Here is a 19,882-nt window from a genome sequence, read left to right as displayed (position 1 = left end):
ACGCCCATGAGTGGAAGTGCCCAAGCTCTCTAAGCTGAGTTTTTTAGATGTTTCAGGACACACCGTACACTTCTCCAGAGTGGCTGTTGGCAATTTACGTCCCGTCCATCAGCGTAGCAAGGCTCCCATTTCTCCGTGGCCTGTCCTGCATTTCTGGTTTTGACCCTTTATTCAGCATGGCCCTTTTGACCGATGGGAAGCGAGACTTCTTTGTAGCGCTGATTTGCCTTTCCAGGTTGCTTGGTTGGCCAAAAAGGGCGTATGCGTTTTTTCCTGAATATATTCAGGAAAAAACGCATACGCCCTTTTTGGCCAAGGGCATCATTGTCGAGGTTTTGCCGCTTTTCCTGTGCTTTAAAGGCGATTCGAATCTACCTCCTGAAATCTGTTTCCTGCAATTCTGCCTTGCTTTCAAATCCTCTTCGTTGCCTTCCCTCAATATATTTGTGGACGAGAGTTATCATTTCTAAGTCTGCAGGTTTGTGAATTGCAGTGCCCCTGAGCTCCATTCTTCAACTCGCTTTCTTGGGAGCTGGCCGCAAAAGCGCAGGATTGCTTCAGGCCGTATTCTGGTTCCTGGTGGCAGGCTGAGCCTGTGGTTAATTCTTCTTCCTGATGGGAAAACAGAGTGACCTGTGCCTGTCCCAACACCTAGAGCTAGTCTCTCATTGGTTCCCCCTCTTCCCGTTCATCCTCAGGACAAATTGCAACCTGTACGGAACAGGAGGATAAAGGTGCTGATTCTCCAAGGAGAGAGATTGCTAGTAAAGCGGCTGGAATGGCGAACCGGAGCACAAGGAGATGAGAAATGAGGTGCGTTTTAGAAACCTTTCCCCATCACACGGTGTGCCATCTTCGGGGTTTCTCATGCATGTTTTCAATGTAGGACGATGCCCTTGAACCTGGAGATTTGGGACCCATGGGATGGGTACCACGCCGTATTAATTTAAAGGGTCTGCGTTAGCTCACCCAACCTCACCAAACCTCTCAGCCCCAAGAGTGTCCACCCATATGTCTCAAACAGCTGTGGGTTTAGATATGGTCAATCCAGGTGGCATCACAGCCCCTGAACGAATTTTGTAAGAATTTCTCTCTCTTTCACTGTCTTTGTTTCACGGGTTTTGAAAAGTAATTGATTTTTATAATGGGGTTTAGCTGCTTTTCACTGCTGTGTTTATGCCGCTTTATACCCACTTGACTCACTTACAGAGAGATATCAATACATAGGTTTGAAGATTCTTACTAGTCAGATATAATCTTGGGCGGTGAATAGGGGGTGTTGAGTCCAGTTCACTGAGCAAGGAGTAGGTCTTGTCTATTACATATTGGGTTTATGAAACGGTATCTGAGCTAATTTGAAACCCTTGATTTATGCATCACCCCACCTCACCTTTCCCGTTAAGCAGCCATAGTGTGTTTTCTAAACGTGTGACTCTGTTCTGTTTTGTAATTCAGTTCAAGGGTAGCGGTTTTTACATTCCCTCTATAAGTGATATCTTATGATAAGTGTCTTTTTCTGTGTGATTTATTTCACTTAGAATCGTCATACCTAAATCCACTCATCATGCTGCTACTAGCCTTATGACATTGATTTCATGGCTGAGTGATATTCCATTGTACATAAGGACCACAACTTCTTTATCCATTCTTGTCTTTCCTCGGATATTTAAGGTGTAATGAAGTGGAGGTTTTTGTCAACACAGTAGCCCAAAACTTTGGGGTGCCTGTGTCTTGCTGATTTTTAGTTTTCCCAATTTATACGCCCATGAGTGGAAGTGCCCAAGCTCTCTAAGCTGAGTTTTTTAGATGTTTCAGGACACACCGTACACTTCTCCAGAGTGGCTGTTGGCAATGTACATCCCGCCCATCAGCGTAGCAAGGCTCCCATTTCTCCATGGCCTGTCCTGCATTTCTGGTTTTGACACTTTATTCAGCATGGCCCTTTTGACCGATGGGAAGCGAGACTTCTTTGTAGCGCTGATTTGCCTTTCCAGGTTGCTTGGTTGGCCAAAAAGGGCGTATGCGTTTTTTCCTGAATATATTCAGGAAAAAACGCATACGCCCTTTTTGGCCAAGGGCATCACTGTCGAGGTTTTGCCGCTTTTCCTGTGCTTTAAAGGCGATTCGAATCTACCTCCTGAAATCTGTTTCCTGCAATTCTGCCTTGCTTTCAAATCCTCTTCGTTGCCTTCCCTCAATATATTTGTGGACGAGAGTTATCATTTCTAAGTCTGCAGGTTTGTGAATTGCAGTGCCCCTGAGCTCCATTATTCAACTCTCTTTCTTGGGAGCTGGCCGCAAAAGCACAGGATTGCTTCAGGCCGTATTCTGGTTCCTGGCGGCAGGCTGAGCCTGTGGTTAATTCTTCTTCCTGATGGGAAAACAGAGTGACCTGTGCCTGTCCCAACACCTAGAGCTAGTCTCTCATTGGTTCCCCCTCTTCCCGTTCATCCTCAGGACAAATTGCAACCTGTACGGAACAGGAGGATAAAGGTGCTGATTCTCCAAGGAGAGAGATTGCTAGTAAAGCGGCTGGAATGGCGAACCGGAGCACAAGGAGATGAGAAATGAGGTGCGTTTTAGAAACCTTTCCCGATCACACGGTGTACCATCTTCGGGGTTTCTCATGCATGTTTTCAATGTAGGACGATGCCCTTGAACCTGGAGATTTGGGACCCATGGGATGGGTACCACGCCGTATTAATTTAAAGGGTCTGCGTTAGCTCACCCAACCTCACCAAACCTCTCAGCCCCAAGAGTGTCCACCCATATGTCTCAAACAGCTGTGGGTCTAGATATGGTCAATCCAGGTGGCATCACAGCCCCTGAACGAATTTTGTAAGAATTTCTCTCTCTTTCACTGTCTTTGTTTCACGGGTTTTGAAAAGTAATTGATTTTTATAATGGGGTTTGGCTGCTTTTCACTGCTGTGTTTATGCCGCTTTACACCCACTTGACTCACTTACAGAGAGATATCAATACATAGGTTTGAAGATTCTTACTAGTCAGATATATTCTTGGGCGGTGAATAGGGGGTGTTGAGTCCAGTTCACTGAGCAAGGAGTAGGTCTTGTCTATTACATATTGGGTTTATGGAACGGTATCTGAGCTAATTTGAAACCCTTGATTTATGCATCACCCCACCTCACCTTTCCCGTTAAGCAGCCATAGTGTGTTTTCTAAACATGTGACTCTGTTCTATTTTGTAATGCATTTCAAGGGTAGCGGTTTTTACATTCCCTCTATAAGTGATATCTCATGATAGGTGTCTTTTTCTGTGTGACTTATTTCACTTAGAATCGTCATACCTAAATCCACTCATCATGCTGCTACTAGCCTTATGACATTGATTTCATGCCTGAGTGATATTCCATTGTACATAAGGACCGCAACTTCTTTATCCATTCTTCTCTTTCCTGGGATATTTAAGGTGTAACGAAGTGGAGGTTCTTGTCAACAGAGTAGCCCAAAACTTTGGGGTGCCTGTGTCTTGCTGAGTTTTAGTTTTCCGAATTTATACGCCCATGCGTGGATGTGCCCTATGCTCTCTAAGCTGAGTTTTTTCGATGTTTCAGGACACACCGTACACTTCTCCAGAGTGGCTGTTGGCAATTTACATCCCTCCCATCAGCGTAGCAAGGCTCCCATTTCTCCTTGGCCTGTCCTGCATTTCTGGTTTTGACACTTTATTCAGCATGGCCCTTTTGACCGATGGGAAGCGAGACTTCTTTGTAGCGCTGATTTGCCTTTCCAGGTTGCTTGGTTGGCCAAAAAGGGCGTATGCGTTTTTTCCTGAATATATTCAGGAAAAAACGCATACGCCCTTTTTGGCCAAGGGCATCACTGTCGAGGTTTTGCCGCTTTTCCTGTGCTTTAAAGGCGATTCGAATCTACCTCCTGAAATCTGTTTCCTGCAATTCTGCCTTGCTTTCAAATCCTCTTCGTTGCCTTCCCTCAATATATTTGTGGACGAGAGTTATCATTTCTAAGTCTGCAGGTTTGTGAATTGCAGTGCCCCTGAGCTCCATTATTCAACTCGCTTTCTTGGGAGCTGGCCGCAAAAGCGCAGGATTGCTTCAGGCCGTATTCTGGTTCTTGGCGGCAGGCTGAGCCTGTGGTTAATTCTTCTTCCTGATGGGAAAGTAGAGTGACCTGTGCCTTTCCCAACACCTAGAGCTAGTCTCTCATTGGTTGCCCCTCTTCCCGTGCATCCTCAGGACAAATTGCAACCTGTACGGAAAAGGAGGATAAAGGTGCTGATTCTCCAAGGAGGGAGATTGCTAGTAAAGCGGCTGGAATGGCGAACCGGAGCACAAGGAGATGAGAAATGAGGTGCGTTTTAGAAACCTTTCCCGATCACACGGTGCACCATCTTCGGGGTATCTCATGCATGTTTTCAATGTAGGACGATGCCCTTGAACCTGGAGATTTGGGACCCATGGGATGGGTACCACGCCGTATTACTTTAAAGGGTCTGCGTTTGCTCACCCAACCTCACCAAACCTCTCAGCCCCAAGAGTGTCCACCCTTATGTCTCAATCAGCTGTGGGTCTAGATATGGTCAATCCAGGTGGCATCAGAGCCCCTGAACGAATTTTGTAAGAATTTCTCTCTCTTCCACTGTCTTTGTTTCACGGGTTTTGAAAAGTAATTGATTTTTATAATGGGGTTTAGCTGCTTTTCACTGCTGTGTTTATGCCGCTTTATACCCACTTGACTCACTTACAGAGAGATATCAATACATAGGTTTGAAGATTCTTACTAGTCAGATATATTCTTGGGCGGTGAATAGGGGGTGTTGAGTCCAGTTCACTGAGCAAGGAGTAGGTCTTGTCTATTACATATTGGGTTTATGGAACGATATCTGAGCTAATTTGAAACCCTTGTTTTATGCATCACCCCACCTCACCTTTCCCGTTAAGCAGCCATAGTGTGTTTTCTAAACGTGTGACTCTGTTCTGTTTTGTAATTCAGTTCAAGGGTAGCGGTTTTTACATTCCCTCTATAAGTGATATCTTATGATAAGTGTCTTTTTCTGTGTGACTTATTTCACTTAGAATCGTCATACCTAAATCCACTCATCATGCTGCTACTAGCCTTATGACATTGATTTCATGGCTGAGTGATATTCCATTGTACATAAGGACCACAACTTCTTTATCCATTCTTCTCTTTCCTGGGATATTTAAGGTGTAACGAAGTGGAGGTTCTTGTCAACAGAGTAGCCCAAAACTTTGGGGTGCCTGTGTCTTGCTGATTTTTAGTTTTCCCAATTTATACGCCCATGAGTGGAAGTGCCCAAGCTCTCTAAGCTGAGTTTTTTAGATGTTTCAGGACACACCGTACACTTCTCCAGAGTGGCTGTTGGCAATTTACGTCCCGCCCATCAGCTTAGCAAGGCTCCCATTTCTCCATGGCCTGTCCTGCATTTCTGGTTTTGACCCTTTATTCAGCATGGCCCTTTTGACCGATGGGAAGCGAGACTTCTTTGTAGCGCTGATTTGCCTTTCCAGGTTGCTTGGTTGGCCAAAAAGGGCGTATGCGTTTTTTCCTGAATATATTCAGGAAAAAACGCATACGCCCTTTTTGGCCAAGGGCATCATTGTCGAGGTTTTGCCGCTTTTCCTGTGCTTTAAAGGCGATTCGAATTTACCTCCTGAAATCTGTTTCCTGCAATTCTGCCTTGCTTTCAAATCCTCTTCGTTGCCTTCCCTCAATATATTTGTGGACGAGAGTTATCATTTCTAAGTCTGCAGGTTTGTGAATTGCAGTGCCCCTGAGCTCCATTCTTCAACTCGCTTTCTTGGGAGCTGGCCGCAAAAGCGCAGGATTGCTTCAGGCCGTATTCTGGTTCCTGGCGGCAGGCTGAGCCTGTGGTTAATTCTTCTTCCTGATGGGAAAGTAGAGTGACCTGTGCCTTTCCCAACACCTAGAGCTAGTCTCTCATTGGTTGCCCCTATTCCCGTTCATCCTCAGGACAAATTGCAACCTGTACGGAAAAGGAGGATAAAGGTGCTGATTCTCCAAGGAGGGAGATTGCTAGTAAAGCGGCTGGAATGGCGAACCGGAGCACAAGGAGATGAGAAATGAGGTGCGTTTTAGAAACCTTTCCCGATCACACGGTGCACCATCTTCGGGGTTTCTCATGCATGTTTTCAATGTAGGACGATGCCCTTGAACCTGGAGATTTGGGACCCATGGGATGGGTACCACGCCGTATTACTTTAAAGGGTCTGCGTTTGCTCACCCAACCTCACCAAACCTCTCAGCCCCAAGAGTGTCCACCCTTATGTCTCAATCAGCTGTGGGTCTAGATATGGTCAATCCAGGTGGCATCAGAGCCCCTGAACGAATTTTGTAAGAATTTCTCTCTCTTCCACTGTCTTTGTTTCACGGGTTTTGAAAAGTAATTGATTTTTATAATGGGGTTTAGCTGCTTTTCACTGCTGTGTTTATGCCGCTTTATACCCACTTGACTCACTTACAGAGAGATATCAATACATAGGTTTGAAGATTCTTACTAGTCAGATATATTCTTGGGCGGTGAATAGGGGGTGTTGAGTCCAGTTCACTGAGCAAGGAGTAGGTCTTGTCTATTACATATTGGGTTTATGGAACGGTATCTGAGCTAATTTGAAACCCTTGTTTTATGCATCACCCCACCTCACCTTTCCCGTTAAGCAGCCATAGTGTGTTTTCTAAACGTGTGACTCTGTTCTGTTTTGTAATTCAGTTCAAGGGTAGCGGTTTTTACATTCCCTCTATAAGTGATATCTTATGATAAGTGTCTTTTTCTGTGTGACTTATTTCACTTAGAATCGTCATACCTAAATCCACTCATTATGCTGCTACTAGCCTTATGACATTGATTTCATGGCTGAGTGATATTCCATTGTACATAAGGACCACAACTTCTTTATCCATTCTTCTCTTTCCTGGGATATTTAAGGTGTAACGAAGTGGAGGTTCTTGTCAACAGAGTAGCCCAAAACTTTGGGGTGCCTGTGTCTTGCTGATTTTTAGTTTTCCCAATTTATACGCCCATGAGTGGAAGTGCCCAAGCTCTCTAAGCTGAGTTTTTTAGATGTTTCAGGACACACCGTACACTTCTCCAGAGTGGCTGTTGGCAATTTACGTCCCGCCCATCAGCTTAGCAAGGCTCCCATTTCTCCATGGCCTGTCCTGCATTTCTGGTTTTGACACTTTATTCAGCATGGCCCTTTTGACCGATGGGAAGCGAGACTTCTTTGTAGCGCTGATTTGCCTTTCCAGGTTGCTTGGTTGGCCAAAAAGGGCGTATGCGTTTTTTCCTGAATATATTCAGGAAAAAACGCATACGCCCTTTTTGGCCAAGGGCATCATTGTCGAGGTTTTGCCGCTTTTCCTGTGCTTTAAAGGCGATTCGAATCTACCTCCTGAAATCTGTTTCCTGCAATTCTGCTTTGCTTTCAAATCCTCTTCGTTGCCTTCCCTCAGTATATTTGTGGACGAGAGTTATCATTTCTAAGTCTGCAGGTTTGTGAATTGCAGTGCCCCTGAGCTCCATTCTTCAACTCGCTTTCTTGGGAGCTGGCCGCAAAAGCGCAGGATTGCTTCAGGCCGTATTCTGGTTCCTGGCGGCAGGCTGAGCCTGTGGTTAATTCTTCTTCCTGATGGGAAAACAGAGTGACCTGTGCCTGTCCCAACACTTAGAGCTAGTCTCTCGTTGGTTCCCCCTCTTCCCGTTCATCCTCAGGACAAATTGCAACCTGTACGGAACAGGAGGATAAAGGTGCTGATTCTCCAAGGAGAGAGATTACTAGTAAAGCGGCTGGAATGGCGAACCGGAGCACAAGGAGATGAGAAATGAGGTGCGTTTTAGAAACCTTTCCCCATCACACGGTGTACCATCTTCGGGATTTCTCATGCATGTTTTCGATGTAGGACGATGCCCTTGAACCTGGAGATTTGGGACCCATGGGATGGGTACCACGCCGTATTAATTTAAAGGGTCTGCGTTAGCTCACCCAACCTCACCAAACCTCTCAGCCCCAAGAGTGTCCACCCATATGTCTCAATCAGCTGTGGGTCTAGATATGGTCAATCCAGGTGGCATCACAGCCCCTGAACAAATTTTGTAAGAATTTCTCTCTCTTTCACTGTCTTTGTTTCACGGGTTTTGAAAAGTAATTGATTTTTATAATGGGGTTTGGCTGCTTTTCACTGCTGTGTTTATGCCGCTTTACCCCCACTTGACTCACTTACAGAGAGATATCAATACATAGGTTTGAAGATTCTTACTAGTCAGATATATTCTTGGGCGGTGAATAGGGGGTGTTGAGTCCAGTTCACTGAGCAAGGAGTAGGTCTTGTCTATTACATATTGGGTTTCTGGAACGATATCTGAGCTAAATTGAAACCCTTGTTTTATGCATCACCCCACCTCACCTTTCCCGTTAAGCAGCCATAGTGTGTTTTTTAAACGTGTGACTCTGTTCTGTTTTGTAATTCAGTTCAAGGGTAGCGGTTTTTACATTCCCTCTATAAGTGATATCTTATGATAAGTGTCTTTTTCTGTGTGATTTATTTCACTTAGAATCGTCATACCTAAATCCACTCATCATGCGGCTACTAGCCTTATGACATTGATTTCATGGCTGAGTCATATTCCATTGTACATAAGGACCACAACTTCTTTATCCATTCTTCTCTTTCCTCGCATATTTAAGGTGTAACGAAGTGGAGGTTCTTGTCAACACAGTAGCCCAAAACTTTGGGGTGCCTGTGTCTTGCTGATTTTTAGTTTTCCCAATTTATACGCCCATGAGTGGAAGTGCCCAAGCTCTCTAAGCTGAGTTTTTTAGATGTTTCAGGACACACCGTACACTTCTCCAGAGTGGCTGTTGGCAATTTACGTCCCGTCCATCAGCGTAGCAAGGCTCCCATTTCTCCATGGCCTGTCCTGCATTTCTGGTTTTGACCCTTTATTCAGCATGGCCCTTTTGACCGATGGGAAGCGAGACTTCTTTGTAGCGCTGATTTGCCTTTCCAGGTTGCTTGGTTGGCCAAAAAGGGCGTATGCGTTTTTTCCTGAATATATTCAGGAAAAAACGCATACGCCCTTTTTGGCCAAGGGCATCATTGTCGAGGTTTTGCCGCTTTTCCTGTGCTTTAAAGGCGATTCGAATCTACCTCCTGAAATCTGTTTCCTGCAATTCTGCCTTGCTTTCAAATCCTCTTCGTTGCCTTCCCTCAATATATTTGTGGACGAGAGTTATCATTTCTAAGTCTGCAGGTTTGTGAATTGCAGTGCCCCTGAGCTCCATTCTTCAACTCGCTTTCTTGGGAGCTGGCCGCAAAAGCGCAGGATTGCTTCAGGCCGTATTCTGGTTCCTGGTGGCAGGCTGAGCCTGTGGTTAATTCTTCTTCCTGATGGGAAAACAGAGTGACCTGTGCCTGTCCCAACACCTAGAGCTAGTCTCTCATTGGTTCCCCCTCTTCCCGTTCATCCTCAGGACAAATTGCAACCTGTACGGAACAGGAGGATAAAGGTGCTGATTCTCCAAGGAGAGAGATTGCTAGTAAAGCGGCTGGAATGGCGAACCGGAGCACAAGGAGATGAGAAATGAGGTGCGTTTTAGAAACCTTTCCCCATCACACGGTGTGCCATCTTCGGGGTTTCTCATGCATGTTTTCAATGTAGGACGATGCCCTTGAACCTGGAGATTTGGGACCCATGGGATGGGTACCACGCCGTATTAATTTAAAGGGTCTGCGTTAGCTCACCCAACCTCACCAAACCTCTCAGCCCCAAGAGTGTCCACCCATATGTCTCAAACAGCTGTGGGTCTAGATATGGTCAATCCAGGTGGCATCACAGCCCCTGAACGAATTTTGTAAGAATTTCTCTCTCTTTCACTGTCTTTGTTTCACCGGTTTTGAAAAGTAATTGATTTTTATAATGGGGTTTAGCTGCTTTTCACTGCTGTGTTTATGCCGCTTTATACCCACTTGACTCACTTACAGAGAGATATCAATACATAGGTTTGAAGATTCTTACTAGTCAGATATAATCTTGGGCGGTGAATAGGGGGTGTTGAGTCCAGTTCACTGAGCAAGGAGTAGGTCTTGTCTATTACATATTGGGTTTATGGAACGGTATCTGAGCTAATTTGAAACCCTTGATTTATGCATCACCTCACCTCACCTTTCCCGTTAAGCAGCCATAGTGTGTTTTCTAAACGTGTGACTCTGTTCTGTTTTGTAATTCAGTTCAAGGGTAGCGGTTTTTATATTCCCTCTATAAGTGATATCTTATGATAAGTGTCTTTTTCTGTGTGATTTATTTCACTTAGAATCGTCATACCTAAATCCACTCATCATGCTGCTACTAGCCTTATGACATTGATTTCATGGCTGAGTGATATTCCATTGTACATAAGGACCACAACTTCTTTATCCATTCTTGTCTTTCCTCGGATATTTAAGGTGTAATGAAGTGGAGGTTTTTGTCAACACAGTAGCCCAAAACTTTGGGGTGCCTGTGTCTTGCTGATTTTTAGTTTTCCCAATTTATACGCCCATGAGTGGAAGTGCCCAAGCTCTCTAAGCTGAGTTTTTTAGATGTTTCAGGACACACCGTACACTTCTCCAGAGTGGCTGTTGACAATTTACGTCCCGCCCATCAGCGTAGCAAGGCTCCCATTTCTCCATGACCTGTCCTGCATTTCTGGTTTTGACACTTTATTCAGCATGGCCCTTTTGACCAATGGGAAGCGAGACTTCTTTGTAGCGCTGATTTGCCTTTCCAGGTTGCTTGGTTGGCCAAAAAGGGCGTATGCGTTTTTTCCTGAATATATTCAGGAAAAAACGCATACGCCCTTTTTGTCCAAGGGCATCACTGTCGAGGTTTTGCCGCTTTTCCTGTGCTTTAAAGGCGATTCGAATCTACCTCCTGAAATCTGTTTCCTGCAATTCTGCCTTGCTTTCAAATCCTCTTCGTTGCCTTCCCTCAATATATTTGTGGACGAGAGTTATCATTTCTAAGTCTGCAGGTTTGTGAATTGCAGTGCCCCTGAGCTCCATTATTCAACTCTCTTTCTTGGGAGCTGGCCGCAAAAGCGCAGGATTGCTTCAGGCCGTATTCTGGTTCCTGGCGGCAGGCTGAGCCTGTGGTTAATTCTTCTTCCTGATGGGAAAACAGAGTGACCTGTGCCTGTCCCAACACCTAGAGCTAGTCTCTCATTGGTTCCCCCTCTTCCCGTTCATCCTCAGGACAAATTGCAACCTGTACGGAACAGGAGGATAAAGGTGCTGATTCTCCAAGGAGAAAGATTGCTAGTAAAGCGGCTGGAATGGCGAACCGGAGCACAAGGAGATGAGAAATGAGGTGCGTTTTAGAAACCTTTCCCCATCACACGGTGTGCCATCTTCGGGGTTTCTCATGCATGTTTTCAATGTAGGACGATGCCCTTGAACCTGGAGATTTGGGACCCATGGGATGGGTACCACGCCGTATTAATTTAAAGGGTCTGCGTTAGCTCACCCAACCTCACCAAACCTCTCAGCCCCAAGAGTGTCCACCCATATGTCTCAAACAGCTGTGGGTCTAGATATGGTCAATCCAGGTGGCTTCACAGCCCGTGAACGAATTTTGTAAGAATTTCTCTCTCTTTCACTGTCTTTGTTTCACGGGTTTTGAAAAGTAATTGATTTTTATAATGGGGTTTGGCTGCTTTTCACTGCTGTGTTTATGCCGCTTTATACCCACTTGACTCACTTACAGAGAGATATCAATACATAGGTTTGAAGATTCTTACTAGTCAGATATATTCTTGGGCGGTGAATAGGGGGTGTTGAGTCCAGTTCACTGAGCAAGGAGTAGGTCTTGTCTATTACATATTGGGTTTCTGGAACGATATCTGAGCTAAATTGAAACCCTTGTTTTATGCATCACCCCACCTCACCTTTCCCGTTAAGCAGCCATAGTGTGTTTTTTAAACGTGTGACTCTGTTCTGTTTTGTAATTCAGTTCAAGGGTAGCGGTTTTTACATTCCCTCTATAAGTGATATCTTATGATAAGTGTCTTTTTCTGTGTGATTTATTTCACTTAGAATCGTCATACCTAAATCCACTCATCATGCGGCTACTAGCCTTATGACATTGATTTCATGGCTGAGTCATATTCCATTGTACATAAGGACCACAACTTCTTTATCCATTCTTCTCTTTCCTGGGATATTTAAGGTGTAACGAAGTGGAGGTTCTTGTCAACAGAGTAGCCCAAAACTTTGGGGTGCCTGTGTCTTGCTGATTTTTAGTTTTCCCAATTTATACGCCCATGAGTGGAAGTGCCCAAGCTCTCTAAGCTGAGTTTTTTAGATGTTTCAGGACACACCGTACACTTCTCCAGAGTGGCTGTTGGCAATTTACGTCCCGTCCATCAGCGTAGCAAGGCTCCCATTTCTCCATGGCCTGTCCTGCATTTCTGGTTTTGACCCTTTATTCAGCATGGCCCTTTTGACCGATGGGAAGCGAGACTTCTTTGTAGCGCTGATTTGCCTTTCCAGGTTGCTTGGTTGGCCAAAAAGGGCGTATGCGTTTTTTCCTGAATATATTCAGGAAAAAACGCATACGCCCTTTTTGGCCAAGGGCATCATTGTCGAGGTTTTGCCGCTTTTCCTGTGCTTTAAAGGCGATTCGAATCTACCTCCTGAAATCTGTTTCCTGCAATTCTGCCTTGCTTTCAAATCCTCTTCGTTGCCTTCCCTCAATATATTTGTGGACGAGAGTTATCATTTCTAAGTCTGCAGGTTTGTGAATTGCAGTGCCCCTGAGCTCCATTCTTCAACTCGCTTTCTTGGGAGCTGGCCGCAAAAGCGCAGGATTGCTTCAGGCCGTATTCTGGTTCCTGGTGGCAGGCTGAGCCTGTGGTTAATTCTTCTTCCTGATGGGAAAACAGAGTGACCTGTGCCTGTCCCAACACCTAGAGCTAGTCTCTCATTGGTTCCCCCTCTTCCCGTTCATCCTCAGGACAAATTGCAACCTGTACGGAACAGGAGGATAAAGGTGCTGATTCTCCAAGGAGAGAGATTGCTAGTAAAGCGGCTGGAATGGCGAACCGGAGCACAAGGAGATGAGAAATGAGGTGCGTTTTAGAAACCTTTCCCCATCACACGGTGTGCCATCTTCGGGGTTTCTCATGCATGTTTTCAATGTAGGACGATGCCCTTGAACCTGGAGATTTGGGACCCATGGGATGGGTACCACGCCGTATTAATTTAAAGGGTCTGCGTTAGCTCACCCAACCTCACCAAACCTCTCAGCCCCAAGAGTGTCCACCCATATGTCTCAAACAGCTGTGGGTTTAGATATGGTCAATCCAGGTGGCATCAGAGCCCCTGAACGAATTTTGTAAGAATTTCTCTCTCTTCCACTGTCTTTGTTTCACGGGTTTTGAAAAGTAATTGATTTTTATAATGGGGTTTAGCTGCTTTTCACTGCTGTGTTTATGCCGCTTTATACCCACTTGACTCACTTACAGAGAGATATCAATACATAGGTTTGAAGATTCTTACTAGTCAGATATATTCTTGGGCGGTGAATAGGGGGTGTTGAGTCCAGTTCACTGAGCAAGGAGTAGGTCTTGTCTATTACATATTGCGTTTATGGAACGGTATCTGAGCTAATTTGAAACCCTTGTTTTATGCATCACCCCACCTCACCTTTCCCGTTAAGCAGCCATAGTGTGTTTTCTAAACGTGTGACTCTGTTCTGTTTTGTAATTCAGTTCAAGGGTAGCGGTTTTTACATTCCCTCTATAAGTGATATCTTATGATAAGTGTCTTTTTCTGTGTGATTTATTTCACTTAGAATCGTCATACCTAAATCCACTCATCATGCTGCTACTAGCCTTATGACATTGATTTCATGGCTGAGTCATATTCCATTGTACATAAGGACCACAACTTCTTTATCCATTCTTCTCTTTCCTGGGATATTTAAGGTGTAACGAAGTGGAGGTTCTTGTCAACAGAGTAGCCCAAAACTTTGGGGTGCCTGTGTCTTGCTGATTTTTAGTTTTCCCAATTTATACGCCCATGAGTGGAAGTGCCCAAGCTCTCTAAGCTGAGTTTTTTAGATGTTTCAGGACACACCGTACACTTCTCCAGAGTGGCTGTTGGCAATTTACGTCCCGTCCATCAGCGTAGCAAGGCTCCCATTTCTCCATGGCCTGTCCTGCATTTCTGGTTTTGACCCTTTATTCAGCATGGCCCTTTTGACCGATGGGAAGCGAGACTTCTTTGTAGCGCTGATTTGCCTTTCCAGGTTGCTTGGTTGGCCAAAAAGGGCGTATGCGTTTTTTCCTGAATATATTCAGGAAAAAACGCATACGCCCTTTTGGGCCAAGGGCATCATTGTCGAGGTTTTGCCGCTTTTCCTGTGCTTTAAAGGCGATTCGAATCTACCTCCTGAAATCTGTTTCCTGCAATTCTGCCTTGCTTTCAAATCCTCTTCGTTGCCTTCCCTCAATATATTTGTGGACGAGAGTTATCATTTCTAAGTCTGCAGGTTTGTGAATTGCAGTGCCCCTGAGCTCCATTCTTCAACTCGCTTTCTTGGGAGCTGGCCGCAAAAGCGCAGGATTGCTTCAGGCCGTATTCTGGTTCCTGGTGGCAGGCTGAGCCTGTGGTTAATTCTTCTTCCTGATGGGAAAACAGAGTGACCTGTGCCTGTCCCAACACCTAGAGCTAGTCTCTCATTGGTTCCCCCTCTTCCCGTTCATCCTCAGGACAAATTGCAACCTGTACGGAACAGGAGGATAAAGGTGCTGATTCTCCAAGGAGAGAGATTGCTAGTAAAGCGGCTGGAATGGCGAACCGGAGCACAAGGAGATGAGAAATGAGGTGCGTTTTAGAAACCTTTCCCCATCACACGGTGTGCCATCTTCGGGGTTTCTCATGCATGTTTTCAATGTAGGACGATGCCCTTGAACCTGGAGATTTGGGACCCATGGGATGGGTACCACGCCGTATTAATTTAAAGGGTCTGCGTTAGCTCACCCAACCTCACCAAACCTCTCAGCCCCAAGAGTGTCCACCCATATGTCTCAAACAGCTGTGGGTTTAGATATGGTCAATCCAGGTGGCATCAGAGCCCCTGAACGAATTTTGTAAGAATTTCTCTCTCTTCCACTGTCTTTGTTTCACGGGTTTTGAAAAGTAATTGATTTTTATAATGGGGTTTAGCTGCTTTTCACTGCTGTGTTTATGCCGCTTTATACCCACTTGACTCACTTACAGAGAGATATCAATACATAGGTTTGAAGATTCTTACTAGTCAGATATATTCTTGGGCGGTGAATAGGGGGTGTTGAGTCCAGTTCACTGAGCAAGGAGTAGGTCTTGTCTATTACATATTGCGTTTATGGAACGGTATCTGAGCTAATTTGAAACCCTTGTTTTATGCATCACCCCACCTCACCTTTCCCGTTAAGCAGCCATAGTGTGTTTTCTAAACGTGTGACTCTGTTCTGTTTTGTAATTCAGTTCAAGGGTAGCGGTTTTTACATTCCCTCTATAAGTGATATCTTATGATAAGTGTCTTTTTCTGTGTGATTTATTTCACTTAGAATCGTCATACCTAAATCCACTCATCATGCTGCTACTAGCCTTATGACATTGATTTCATGGCTGAGTCATATTCCATTGTACATAAGGACCACAACTTCTTTATCCATTCTTCTCTTTCCTGGGATATTTAAGGTGTAACGAAGTGGAGGTTCTTGTCAACAGAGTAGCCCAAAACTTTGGGGTGCCTGTGTCTTGCTGATTTTTAGTTTTCCCAATTTATACGCCCATGAGTGGAAGTGCCCAAGCTCTCTAAGCTGAGTTTTTTAGATGTTTCAGGACACACCGTACACTTCTCCAGAGTGGCTGTTGGCAATTTACGTCCCGTCCATCAGCGTAGCAAGGCTCCCATTTCTCCATGGCCTGTCCTGCATTTCTGGTTTTGACCCTTTATTCAGCATGGCCCTTTTGACCGATGGGAAGCGAGACTTCTTTGTAGCGCTGATTTGCCTTTCCAGGTTGCTTGGTTGGCCAAAAAGGGCGTATGCGTTTTTTCCTGAATATATTCAGGAAAAAACGCATACGCCCTTTTGGGCCAAGGGCATCATTGTCGAGGTTTTGCCGCTTTTCCTGTGCTTTAAAGGCGATTCGAATCTACCTCCTGAAATCTGTTTCCTGCAATTCTGCCTTGCTTTCAAATCCTCTTCGTTGCCTTCCCTCAATATATTTGTGGACGAGAGTTATCATTTCTAAGTCTGCAGGTTTGTGAATTGCAGTGCCCCTGAGCTCCATTCTTCAACTCGCTTTCTTGGGAGCTGGCCGCAAAAGCGCAGGATTGCTTCAGGCCGTATTCTGGTTCCTGGTGGCAGGCTGAGCCTGTGGTTAATTCTTCTTCCTGATGGGAAAACAGAGTGACCTGTGCCTGTCCCAACACCTAGAGCTAGTCTCTCATTGGTTCCCCCTCTTCCCGTTCATCCTCAGGACAAATTGCAACCTGTACGGAACAGGAGGATAAAGGTGCTGATTCTCCAAGGAGAGAGATTGCTAGTAAAGCGGCTGGAATGGCGAACCGGAGCACAAGGAGATGAGAAATGAGGTGCGTTTTAGAAACCTTTCCCCATCACACGGTGTGCCATCTTCGGGGTTTCTCATGCATGTTTTCAATGTAGGACGATGCCCTTGAACCTGGAGATTTGGGACCCATGGGATGGGTACCACGCCGTATTAATTTAAAGGGTCTGCGTTAGCTCACCCAACCTCACCAAACCTCTCAGCCCCAAGAGTGTCCACCCATATGTCTCAAACAGCTGTGGGTTTAGATATGGTCAATCCAGGTGGCATCACAGCCCCTGAACGAATTTTGTAAGAATTTCTCTCTCTTTCACTGTCTTTGTTTCACGGGTTTTGAAAAGTAATTGATTTTTATAATGGGGTTTAGCTGCTTTTCACTGCTGTGTTTATGCCGCTTTATACCCACTTGACTCACTTACAGAGAGATATCAATACATAGGTTTGAAGATTCTTACTAGTCAGATATAATCTTGGGCGGTGAATAGGGGGTGTTGAGTCCAGTTCACTGAGCAAGGAGTAGGTCTTGTCTAGTACATATTGGGTTTATGGAACGGTATCTGAGCTAATTTGAAACCCTTGATTTATGCATCACCCCACCTCACCTTTCCCGTTAAGCAGCCATAGTGTGTTTTCTAAACGTGTGACTCTGTTCTGTTTTGTAATTCAGTTCAAGGGTAGCGGTTTTTACATTCCCTCTATAAGTGATATCTTATGATAAGTGTCTTTTTCTGTGTGATTTATTTCACTTAGAATCGTCATACCTAAATCCACTCATCATGCTGCTACTAGCCTTATGACATTGATTTCATGGCTGAGTCATATTCCATTTTACATAAGGACCACAACTTCTTTATCCATTCTTCTCTTTCCTCGGATATTTAAGGTGTAATGAAGTGGAGGTTTTTGTCAACACAGTAGCCCAAAACTTTGGGGTGCCTGTGTCTTGCTGATTTTTAGTTTTCCCAATTTATACGCCCATGAGTGGAAGTGCCCAAGCTCTCTAAGCTGAGTTTTTTAGATGTTTCAGGACACACCGTACACTTCTCCAGAGTGGCTGTTGACAATTTACGTCCCGCCCATCAGCGTAGCAAGGCTCCCATTTCTCCATGACCTGTCCTGCATTTCTGGTTTTGACACTTTATTCAGCATGGCCCTTTTGACCAATGGGAAGCGAGACTTCTTTGTAGCGCTGATTTGCCTTTCCAGGTTGCTTGATTGGCCAAAAAGGGCGTATGCGTTTTTTCCTGAATATATTCAGGAAAAAACCCATACGCCCTTTTTGGCCAAGGGCATCATTGTCGAGGTTTTGCCGCTTTTCCTGTGCTTTAAAGGCGATTCGAATCTACCTCCTGAAATCTGTTTCCTGCAATTCTGCCTTGCTTTCAAATCTTCTTCGTTGCCTTCCCTCAATATATTTGTGGACGAGGGTTATCATTTCTAAGTCTGCAGGTTTGTGAATTGCAGTGCCCCTGAGCTCCATTATTCAACTCTCTTTCTTGGGAGCTGGCCGCAAAAGCGCAGGATTGCTTCAGGCCGTATTCTGGTTCCTGGCGGCAGGCTGAGCCTGTGGTTAATTCTTCTTCCTGATGGGAAAACAGAGTGACCTGTGCCTGTCCTAACACCTAGAGCTAGTCTCTCATTGGTTCCCCCTCTTCCCGTTCATCCTCAGGACAAATTGCAACCTGTACGGAACAGGAGGATAAAGGTGCTGATTCTCCAAGGAGAAAGATTGCTAGTAAAGCGGCTGGAATGGCGAACCGGAGCACAAGGAGATGAGAAATGAGGTGCGTTTTAGAAACCTTTCCCCATCACACGGTGTGCCATCTTCGGGGTTTCTCATGCATGTTTTCAATGTAGGACGATGCCCTTGAACCTGGAGATTTGGGACCCATGGGATGGGTACCACGCCGTATTAATTTAAAGGGTCTGCGTTAGCTCACCCAACCTCACCAAACCTCTCAGCCCCAAGAGTGTCCACCCATATGTCTCAAACAGCTGTGGGTCTAGATATGGTCAATCCAGGTGGCTTCACAGCCCCTGAACGAATTTTGTAAGAATTTCTCTCTCTTTCACTGTCTTTGTTTCACGGGTTTTGAAAAGTAATTGATTTTTATAATGGGGTTTAGCTGCTTTTCACTGCTGTGTTTATGCCGCTTTATACCCACTTGACTCACTTACAGAGAGATATCAATACATAGGTTTGAAGATTCTTACTAGTCAGATATATTCTTGGGCGGTGAATAGGGGGTGTTGAGTCCAGTTCACTGAGCAAGGAGTAGGTCTTGTCTATTACATATTGGGTTTATGGAACGGTATCTGAGCTAATTTGAAACCCTTGATTTATGCATCACCCCACCTCACCTTTCCCGTTAAGCAGCCATAGTGTGTTTTCTAAACGTGTGACTCTGTTCTATTTTGTAATTCAGTTCAAGGGTAGCGGTTTTTACATTCCCTCTATAAGTGATATCTTATGATAAGTGTCTTTTTCTGTGTGATTTATTTCACTTAGAATCGTCATACCTAAATCCACTCATCATGCTGCTACTAGCCTTATGACATTGATTTCATGGCTGAGTGATATTCCATTGTACATAAGGACCACAACTTCTTTATCCATTCTTGTCTTTCCTCGGATATTTAAGGTGTAATGAAGTGGAGGTTTTTGTCAACACAGTAGCCCAAAACTTTGGGGTGCCTGTGTCTTGCTGATTTTTAGTTTTCCCAATTTATACGCCCATGAGTGGAAGTGCCCAAGCTCTCTAAGCTGAGTTTTTTAGATGTTTCAGGACACACCGTACACTTCTCCAGAGTGGCTGATGACAATTTACGTCCCGCCCATCAGCGTAGCAAGGCTCCCATTTCTCCATGACCTGTCCTGCATTTCTGGTTTTGACACTTTATTCAGCATGGCCCTTTTGACCAATGGGAAGCGAGACTTCTTTGTAGCGCTGATTTGCCTTTCCAGGTTGCTTGGTTGGCCAAAAAGGGCGTATGCGTTTTTTCCTGAATATATTCAGGAAAAAACGCATACGCCCTTTTTGGCCAAGGGCATCACTGTCGAGGTTTTGCCGCTTTTCCTGTGCTTTAAAGGCGATTCGAATCTACCTCCTGAAATCTGTTTCCTGCAATTCTGCCTTGCTTTCAAATCTTCTTCGTTGCCTTCCCTCAATATATTTGTGGACGAGAGTTATCATTTCTAAGTCTGCAGGTTTGTGAATTGCAGTGCCCCTGAGCTCCATTATTCAACTCTCTTTCTTGGGAG

This window comes from Balaenoptera borealis (assembly GCF_965194805.1).
Source record: "Balaenoptera borealis genome assembly, chromosome: 9".
Classification (NCBI taxonomy): Eukaryota; Metazoa; Chordata; class Mammalia; order Artiodactyla; family Balaenopteridae; genus Balaenoptera; species Balaenoptera borealis.
The sequence above is the reverse complement of the archived record's forward strand: the minus strand, read 5'-3'. Positions refer to the sequence as shown.